At 45.9% G+C, this 10,292-nt stretch overlaps 1 pseudogene; it reads right to left on the minus strand.

Annotated features, from left to right (window-relative positions):
• Positions 1 to 8,700: 8,700 nt before the first annotated feature.
• Positions 8,701 to 10,064, minus strand: LOC141551612 (cleavage stimulation factor subunit 1 pseudogene; annotated as a pseudogene).
• Positions 10,065 to 10,292: the final 228 nt, after the last annotated feature.

The raw sequence follows: 10,292 nt of genomic DNA on the forward strand, positions 1-10,292 counted from the left end.
GGATGCAGGGACATCTCAACATGTTAGAATGATGGACCAAACTAACATATGATTAAATTTAATGGAGGAAAAATATGGAACCAACACCTGACTTGGGAGCTGGGCGGCACAGTGGACGGAGGGACCATTTTGGGAAGCACGAAGTCCCGCGAGAACCCGCAGTAGGGGCGTCGTTTGGCTCATGAGTTTCCTTTACATCTGCGCTGTCCCAGGCAAAGTTTCGTGTGGCCCTAAGGGAAAGCTGGTGGCCCTTGGGGAGGGGTTTGCCCACGGGAGGCACACAATGAGAGGATGGGTCCTTAAACTCTTGTGGGCCGATTGTCAGAGGGAAACCAGCAAGGCGTCTGGGAGGGAGCCAGAGTTCTGCCACTGGACCGCAATATTCAGTGAGGGGAAAAAAGGGAAGACACCTTAGAAATCACCTAGTTCAACTTTATCACCTTACTGTGATCCTGGACAAGTTTTATTTTTTCTGGGCCTCAATTTACTCATCTGCAAAATGGGATAATAATCCCTGTGCTCTCCCTTACGTGTGCTTCAGGAACCTGAATACACAGCAGAGATGGGTTGCTATTGTTATTTGCTCCAGCTCCCAGTGAGTTCTAGCCCTGCACCCAAATCTGGCTGCCGCCCTGCCCTTTGGGCCCAGGCGGGTCCGCGGGGCCCGAGTGCCGGAGCCAGGCCTTTCTGTCCAGACCCTGCTAGCCTGGTGCCATGGGGACGGCTCAGCCTGAAACCTGGGGGGCAAACTCCAACTGGGCCGTACTCTTTGAGCTTCTCTGGGCAAACCCTCCTTCTCCTCCTCCATATGTAAAGTCTCCGAAAGCCTCAAAGCTGCCGTCCTGTGTCCTTCCTTCTAGAAGTCCTCGATGTCAGGAAGCTGATGTCATGACACGCAAATGAACTGGACCGAAGGGGGGGCTGGGCAAGGGCACCTGGCTCTCCGTCCCCCGAAGCCACAGAGTCCAGTGGCCACAGGACGCCTGGAGACGGCCCTGGATGCACTGGGAGACCCGGCCTTTTTAAGCTAAGGTCTTCAACGGGTCTCAGTCTAACGGAGACAAGCCCATTCAGCGATTAAGGCTGGGTAGCCATTGAGGCAAAGAATCCCTTCTTTCACCTAGGCCTCCCCAATCTAAATCAATCAATCTGAGAGGGGAAGACCCTCAGGGTTTCAAAGCTAAAGCCCCAGGTTGGTGGGGAGGAAACAGGCATCGGGACCGCTCTCCCTGGGCACTCTGGGCTTTCCTCTTAATCAGGCTCCAGCCCGCTCCCTCTCTACCCACAATCCCCTTTCCCAGAAAAAGGGGTGGGCCTGGAGGCCACTTTCACCCCGGTGTGGGCCAGCGGGGTGCTGAGGTGGAGGGGGCTGAGGCCCTCCTTATCGGAGTGACTTGGGGGTTGTCACCTCTGACTCCTCTGTAAAATAAGAGGGTCAGACGGGGCCCTTTTTACCTCCATCTATCGGAGAACGGGCCTGCCAGAGGGCCGAGGGAGCCAGCGGTGAGCCCCCCTTCCCAGCCAGACAGGAAACTTCCCAAGGCCTGGGGCTGAGGCTGGGCTCTCTTCCCGGCCCTCGCTCTAATGCTCTGATGTGACTCTAGGCAAACCAGCCCATCTGGGCCCTCGTCTCCAAGATGACTCCTTGGAGAAGACAGGACGAAGTCCAGTGTAGGGCAAGGGACAGGTCTCTCCCCAGATTCCGGAGTCTGGTCACTGGTCTGGATCGTGGCTCGGGGCTGAAAGATAGAGTCAGCTCTTTTCAGGTCCAGAGAGCTGGAGACCAAACCTTTTCCTCCTTCGACCCTGGGGAGAAGCTCTAGGAAGCATTCCCAGGCTGTTGGGATAGGCTCTCAGCACCTGTAGGTGGGGGAAAGCCTTTCTGGGCCTTCGACACCCAGGGATCTGCCCCATGAGTCAGATGTCTCCCCAAGCATCTGCCGGGACTCAAGGGCCAGTCCGCCAGTCTGTCTGTCTGTCTGTCCATGCCTTCCTGTCTATCATCCCGGGCCCTGTTTGTCGAGAACCCTCCTCCTCTGGATTGCCAGGGTTGTGACAAAGAAGGAATGATTCTGGGAAACAGGCGAGCCCCAGTGTGGGGAGGCCTGAGTCACCCACAGACAGCCTGGGGCATCCTTATCGTCAGGTGCCACCCAGTACCTGGTGTACGGAGGCCTGGGAATGAGAGCACGGGGTGTGGGGGTACAGGTGCCGACAGCCATGGTGTCATCTGCCCCCTTCAACCAACCCCACGTCCCTCAGGGTCACATCCTCACCGGGGCTCTGCAGGAGCATTCCAAAGAGCTTCCAGGCTCAGCACTCATTTTAGGGCTGGGGCTCTGTCTCTGCCATGTGGGGCTCAGTTTGGTAGAGAGAACAGTTAACCCTTCCGTACCTGGATCGGACCCACAGTCACAGGACAAGCATCATTTGGGGTGAATTAGAGCTCAGTGGGAGGGGCCCCAAATAGGAGATGTCTCTCACAAAGGTTCGGTGGCGGGGGAGGGGAGAGCTTGGTTTGTTTGGGAAACCGAGGATAAGTCTCGAGGTTTGCTTCTCAAGCTGTTCCTTCCCAAGTCACTGAGGAAATGAAGAGTACCGACCACTGAAGTAGCTCAGGCTCTGACTCAGAATCTCTTTAGTTCAGGCTCGGCCTCTGCAAGGGCTCCTTTTCTCACCTCCCCAAAGCTCTGCTCAGAGCAAGGTGGACTGTGGACTCAAAAATATCTATGGTTGAAAGATCTCATGATGAATGAACTAGTGAGTAAATCAACTGAAGAACGAATGAATGAACCATGAAGAAGTGAATGAATCGCCCAACGAAGGCATGAATGAACCAACAAGTGAATGATCTAAGGAACAGATTAATGAAAGGATGAACCAGTGAACCAATAAAATAGTAAACGAGTGAATGAATTGACCAGTGAAAGAATAAATGAACCAACAAATGAGTGATCTGATGAACAAATTGATGAAGGGATGGACCAGGGAGACGATCAAATAGTAAATGAATGAATGAACTAATAAATGAATGAACAAACCAATGGACAGATGAATAAAGCAGTGAACAAACGCATGAATATATTTTTAAAGGAGGTGGAGGTTACAGCAAGCTTCTATTTTAATCATCCAGACACAACATGGAATGAAATCAAAATGGTCTGAGGACTCAGGATTGACCCAGCCTCAGGGCCGGGGAGGACGCCACAGCTGAGGGTCCAGCAGTGGGCAGGGGCTGGCAGGACTTTAGGCAGCAGTGACGCTGCCCTCATTGTCACCAAGGGGGAAGCGGGCCCGTCTGGGCAGCCCTTTTGTATCTGATGCCAGAGGTTGCCCCCCCAGTATGAAAGCTCTGACTTGACCAATAAGGCTCCTTCGCAAGGAGAGGCAGGGCCGTCCTCCCCACCCTCACCCAGGACCCAGAGCAGGTTCCTGGCCCAGGCCCAGCTGACGTCATGGGAGGTAACCAAGCCCAGAAGCCAGGGGCACAGGAGATTTGGCCCTGGTCAGTGTGGGTCAGGATGGCTAAGGTTACAGTGGAAACCGTCATCCTCCAGTCTGACCCTATTGCCCTGAAATTTCCCATCTCCAAGCTCCACTCGGGAGCTTGTGGTGGCCTCCTTTCCCCTGAGGAGAGAGCTTGGAACTGGAAAAGAACATTAAATTGGGGGAGGAGAAGGGAGGAAGAGAAGGGGGGTGAGAAGAGATGGAGAAAAGGGAGAAGAGGGAGAAGGAAGGGCAGTTCTAACTCAGCCCCTGGAAAGGCCTCAAGAGATCATTGGCCCAAACTCGCCATTCTACAGATAAGGAAACTGAGGCTGGGAAGCATTCGAATCCTCCTCAGACATTGTTCCATGGAAATCACTTAACCTTTCTCAGCCTCAATTTCCTCATCTGTAAAAAGATAACAATTCCAATTTATTATTACAAGAGAGAGAATATAGATAGGTAAAACACTTTATAAATTTTGAAGCAAAGTAAACTTTGACTATTATTAGTATTGCCATTAATTTTAGAATTTGAACCCAGTTCTTCTGACTCTAAACTCAGAATCCTTCATCTTAGGGAAGAGGGCATAAGAACAAGCATTTATTAGGCACTTATTATATGCTCAGTGCCATGCTGAATGCTATACAAATATTGTCTTCTGTATTCCTCAGGATAGCCCTGGGAGGTAGGTGCTTTTCCTCCCATTTTACAGCTGAGAAAACTGAGGCAGGCAGTGGATAAGGGACTTGCCCAGGGTCACCCAGACAAGTGTCTGAGGTCAGGTTTGAGAGCTGGTCTCTCTGACCCCAGGCCCAGCACTCTCCCCTCTGGGTCACCTAGTGTCCATACTCCCAGGCTCCACTGATCCGCCTTTTTAGACATTGCTCCCCTTTCCTCCACCGCCCAGGCCGGCTCCAGGGAGACTCCCAGACTGCCGGCATTCCCGTTCTCCGCATTACTGACTGTTCAGACTGCTGGGTGCCGTAAAGTGTCTTGTGTCTGCACCCGGGCTCCCCAAAGGCGGGATCAGCCCCCGCTCAGGACGAGCCCGGGGCCGATCACTGATGGAAAATGCAAATTTGCTGCTGACCCATCCCCGCTCTCTGTATGAAGCCGGTCTTTCTACGAGGCCTCTGTAGGGAGCCCAAGGGGGCTAGGGAAGAGCCCAGTGGATGGGAAGGGAGGCCTGTCTGGGGACCCAAGCAGGGTGCGAGACCTGGGTGGGAGACAGGGAGGGCCTCTGAGGGCAGAGCAAACAGGCCAGGCCCCTGGGGGCCGGGATCGGTGTCCTGACGGGGAACGCCTCCCTTCCCTTCTTTTTCATGCGAACCTCCCTCCCGCCGCTCTTCGTCCAGTATTCACGGAAGGGGGACTGTCCCCCTTTTCCCTTGCTTCTGTCCGGTCCTCCCTAGGAACTCGCTGGCTCAGCCCTCTCCTCCACCATTTCCCCTCCCTTTGGCCTGTGTCATCACTGTCTACATCTGCTGGGCTCTCCATCTCACAACAACAACGACGACACACCCACTCCTGGGCCTGGCACCTCTCCTTCAAGTAATCAGCCATTATTTCAATTCTCTTTCCCAACTGAGCTTCTAGAAACTGTCCCTGAAACAGCTTCACTTCCTTCCTCCGCTTCCTCTCCACCCATCGATTTCTCAACCTCTCTGCAATCTGGCTTCTGCCTCCAGCACTCTCCTTCAGTGCCATCGTCCTTTCAGTCGAGTCCAACTCTTCTGGCCCCCGTTTGGGGTTTTCTTGGCAGAGATCCTGGAGTTTTTTGCTCATTTTACAGATGGGGATGCCGAGGAGAACAGGATTAAGGGACTTGCCCAAGGTCACCCAGCTAGAACGTCCCTGAGGCTGGATTTGCACTCCCTGCTCTCTCGGCCGTGCTGTCCCACTCTACTCAAACTCTCCACTCCATGGTCTCCAATAATCTCTAACCTGCTCCCCTCGCTCACCCTTCCTGAAGCCTCCAGCACTCGGGCCAGCCCTTCCCTGGCTCCCCGACCCTTTGCTGTGTTGCTTATCAGAATCCTTCACTGGACGGCCATCTGCCCCTCTCTTTTCACCACGGCCGTCTTCTAAGGCTCTATCTTGAGCCTGTTTCACTTCCCTTTCTGTACCCTCTCCCCGGGCGATCTCACCTGTCCTCACGGGATCCAACATATCTAGGTGGATAGAATCATCCTTGTCTCTATAAATCCAGCCCTCATCCCTCCTCTAAGTTCCAGCTTACTCTTCATTTAGACTCCTTCCTAGCAGCCCCAAACAGAATGCATCACCTCCCCTCACTAAACCCACTCCTTCCCCAAACTTCCCCACTTTTATTAATGCGTCATCCTCCTTCCAGTCATACAGCAGTCCTTCTGGTCACTCAGAGTCATTCTTGACTCTTTTCACTCCCTCATCTAGGATATCTAATCAGTTAATTCTACATGGACAGCATCTCTGTTAGCAGTCCTCTTCCATCCACCCACACTGACCCCAGCCTCCTTCCAGTCATACAGCAGTCCTTCTGGTCACTCAGAGTCATTTTTGACCCTTTTCACTCCCTTATCTAGGATATCTAATCAGTTGATTGATCCTGTTAATTCTACATGGACAGCATCTCTGTTAGCAGTCCTCTTCCATCCACCCACACTGACCCCAGCCTCATTATCTGTTGCCTTGGCTATTGTAATGATCTTCTAGCTGGTCTTCCTTTGGTCTTTCCTCTCTCTAATCCAAGCATTCTTAACCTGGGAATAAATTTCCAGGGGTCTGTGAACTTGAATAGAAAAAATACATCTTTCTTTTACTAACCTCTAACCAAACTTTAGCATTTCCTTCAGTTTTGAGTATAGGCAACACACCGTGATTCTGGGAAGGGAGCCTGCAGAGGGAGTCCATGACACAAAAAGTTAAGAAACCTATTCTCATCTGTAATGGAGATAAATGAGAGGACTTTCCAGGGTAAAAGTAAGGATGCACATTATCATCATTGTTATTCGATATAGTGCTAGAAGTGCCAAACAAAAAAGAAATTGAAAGAATAAACATAGGCAAAGAGAAAACAAAACTATCACTCTTGCAGCTAACATAATGGTTTACCTAGAATTTTAGAGAGTTCACTAAGAAGCTAATTGAAATAATGAACAATTTTAGCCAAGTCATAGGATATGTAATAAACTCACAAATCATCAGCATTTTGTATATTACCAATAAAACCCAGCAGAAATTGAAAGAGAAATCCCATTTAAAATAACTACAAACAGTATAAAATACTGGAAGGTCTACCTACCAAACACAGGAACTTTCTGAAAACAATCACAAAATGTTTTTAAAACAAATAAAGATATATCTAAATAATTGGGGAAATATTAATAGTTCATGAATAGATCAGGCCAATATAATAAAAATGAGAATAAACCTAAATTAATTTGCTTATTCAGTACCATACCAATCATATTGCCAAAGAATTACTTTATGGAGCTAGAAAAAATCATAACGAAATCCATCTGGAAGAACAAAAGGTCAAGGATTTCAAGGGAAATAATGAAAAAAGTGGAAAGGAAAAGAGTTCAGCAATAGCAGATCTCAAGCAGTTAACCATCAAAACACTTAGATACTGGTTGGGAAATAGAGAGCCCCAGCACTAAGAGAAGAAAAAGAAATTAAAGGATAAGCATAGACAGAAATGAGGAAACAAAAGTATCATTCTCTCTAGATGATATGATGATTTACTTAGAAAACACTAGAAAATTAATTTAAAAACTAATCAAAACAATTAAAACAATTAACAACTTTAGCAAAGTTGCAGGATATAAAATAAATACACTTAAATCATTTCTCTATATACCACCAACAGAAACCAGCAGGAAGAGATATAGAGAAAGTCTTCTTAAAATAACTACTAAAATAACTAGTATAATTAGTATGAAGTACTTGGGAACTTATTTGCCAAGATACTCCCAGGATATGGACACAAATACAAAACACTCTTTATACAAATAAGAGGAGAAATAATTAGAGAAATCATGGGTAGACTAAGTTAATACAACAAAATGACAACACTATTTAAATTAAATGATGTATTCAGTGCTATACTAATTGGATTATCAAAGAATTACTTCATAGAACTAGGGAAAAAAAATATTAAGATTCTTCTAAAGGAACAAAAGGTCAAGAATATCAAGGAAATCAATGAAAAAGAATAGGAAGGAAGAGGGCCTAATAATACCAGATTCCAAGCTATGCTACAAAGCTGTAATCAGCAAAACAATTCAATTGATCAGTGGAACCGATTAGGTACACAACATACAGAAACAAAATGAAGACAATATCTTAGGATCAGATAAACCCAAAGATCCAAGCTTTGGGAGCAACAACCAGAATCTCATAGCATAGAAGTTCAAAATAGGTACATAATTTAGACATAAAGGGCAACATCATGAACAAATTAGTTGAAAATGAAAGAAATTACCTTCCAGATCTACAGGTTCGAAAAGAGTTATGACTAAACAAGAGACAGAGAAGTCCACAAGAATTAAAAAAGATAATTTAAATTACTTAAAATCTAAGTTTTTACACAAACAAAACTAATGTAGCTAAAATTAGAAGAAAAGCAGGGAACTGAAGGAAAACCTCTGTAGCAAATTTCTTTTTTTTTTTTTTTAATTGCAGATCTGAGTTTTATTATTGGAACAATATTTTTCGGTAGAATTGCTATTTTTAAAAGAGGTCTTAAATATGGCACAATTTTTGTTCTCAGAAATGCAGGACCACTAGGCACCAATGCAGCTAACAAAGTTGTTTTTTCCGTAAAGTAATTCAATGTAACGGGATAATAGTGCATTAGATGATAATTAAGCCAAAAGAAAATTCTTGATGACAAATTTTTTCAAGAACTAGAAAAAATGTAAAAATTTTTTCTTATAAAAAGGATTAATAATTGTGAGCAAATGATAAGTACTGTACTTAGTGATGATCACACTGTAATAATCAGTGAATGTGGAACAACTGCATATATATCTGCATTTCCAACTTTTTCCACCATGATTCTAAATCAAGGTAAAAAAGAATTTTGTACAAATTCAGGAAGGTTCTAGTGTTGGCACCACGATTGCCATAAGATGGTACAATGAATTAAGAAATACTTTAAAAAGTTTTATATATATACTATATAAAGTAACAGGGCAAAATGGGGAGCAGGAGAGAAAAGAATAATATTCAAAGAAGGAATCTCTAATCTGTGGTTGATCTTCAATACCAAAAGCGAGCCCGGAAGTCATCACTGCAAGTCATGAAGCCTGGGTTTGTGGGAGAGTGTACTATACAACGAACAATATTGTTGTGCCCCAGGGAAAGTAAATTTCTTGGTTCAGCTGTTCTTGAGTCCCAGCAGCAAAGACTAATTGTCCTTTCATCAGGAAGTAATACATAATCTTCTGTGTGGTTAAAGACTGCTTGAGTTCTGTGTACTTGTCGTCCACTCAAACCAGCACCTGTATATCTGACTAATGTTCGTTCCGTCGAAATCTCCCATAGTTTAGCTACAGAGTCCTTTCCACTTGAAAGAATGTATTTTGATTTTTGGAAAAAATTGCAGAGCAGACTTCAGCACCATCATGTGCTTTCTCAAAAGTAGTAGTCCATAATTTGATGCAGCCATCTTTACTACCAGTCACATACATGTTGGCACTAGGATTATAATTAACCGAACATATTGCATCAGTGTGTTGATCTTGAGGGTTGCAAGACACAAAACATTGAAATGTATTGATATCATAAAGCCGAAGGGTTGGATGTTGAGTTCCAACAAGTATGAAGTCTCCAGAAGGAGGAAATGAGATTGAACGTAACATTTCAGCTTCCTGAATGTATGTGAAGGCTCTTTTGGCAGATGGTTTGGAATAATCAAACAACTTACGAGTATAGTCCCTTGAACCTGATGCTAGAACTTGCTCCGTTGGGTGGAAGGCTAAACATGTAACTTCATCCACATGATCATATAGAGTTCTGATGACAGGATGATTTTCCATATTCTGCTGGGCAGTCTCATTCATCATCACCTCTATTGGCATCGCACTTTTTGCTAACATTCTTTCTGTATCTAGTATCTTTATTGAAGCATCAGCAGATCCAGTAGCTATTAACTGTCCATCTCTACTGTAAGTAGCCACACGGCATGGTCCTTTATGAGATGTGACATAGCAAGTTTCATATTCTGAAACCTCTGGGGACATGGTTTGAACATCTGCATCAAATTCCAGGTCAATTCCTGTGCCTGGAGCAACTGTATCTGAGCGTCCAATTGCATACTGAACAGCACTATCATCATTTTCCATTCCTGGTTTGATGAGATGAAGGAGCTGTTCAGAGGGTGCACACACAGACTGAGGCTTGATTTCATTGATGAGACCATTAGCAATGTTGATATACCCATCATAGAGCAGTTGGCTGATGATCAGTTTATAGAGCTGCTGGCGATCTTTTAAGCTCACTTTTGTCCTGTACATTTTGGTGACAATCACCTTTCACCTGGTCTCCGGAAGCTGGTCCGCTGCCGCCTCGCAAATTTCTTAGATTATAATCTCATTTAAGAAACATATAGGGAGGGGCAGCAAGGTGGTGCAGTGGATAATGAAGTCAGGAGGACCGGAGTTCAAATATGATTTCAGACACTTAATACTTCCTAGCTGTGTGACCCTGGGCAAGTCACTTAACCCCAACTGCCTCGGGGGAAAAACCCAGAAACATACAGGGAAATGAATCAAATTTAGAAGGAAGAGTTACTTCCTAATTTATCACTAATCAAAACA

This window comes from Sminthopsis crassicaudata, chromosome 1, assembly GCF_048593235.1.
Source record: "Sminthopsis crassicaudata isolate SCR6 chromosome 1, ASM4859323v1, whole genome shotgun sequence".
Classification (NCBI taxonomy): Eukaryota; Metazoa; Chordata; class Mammalia; order Dasyuromorphia; family Dasyuridae; genus Sminthopsis; species Sminthopsis crassicaudata.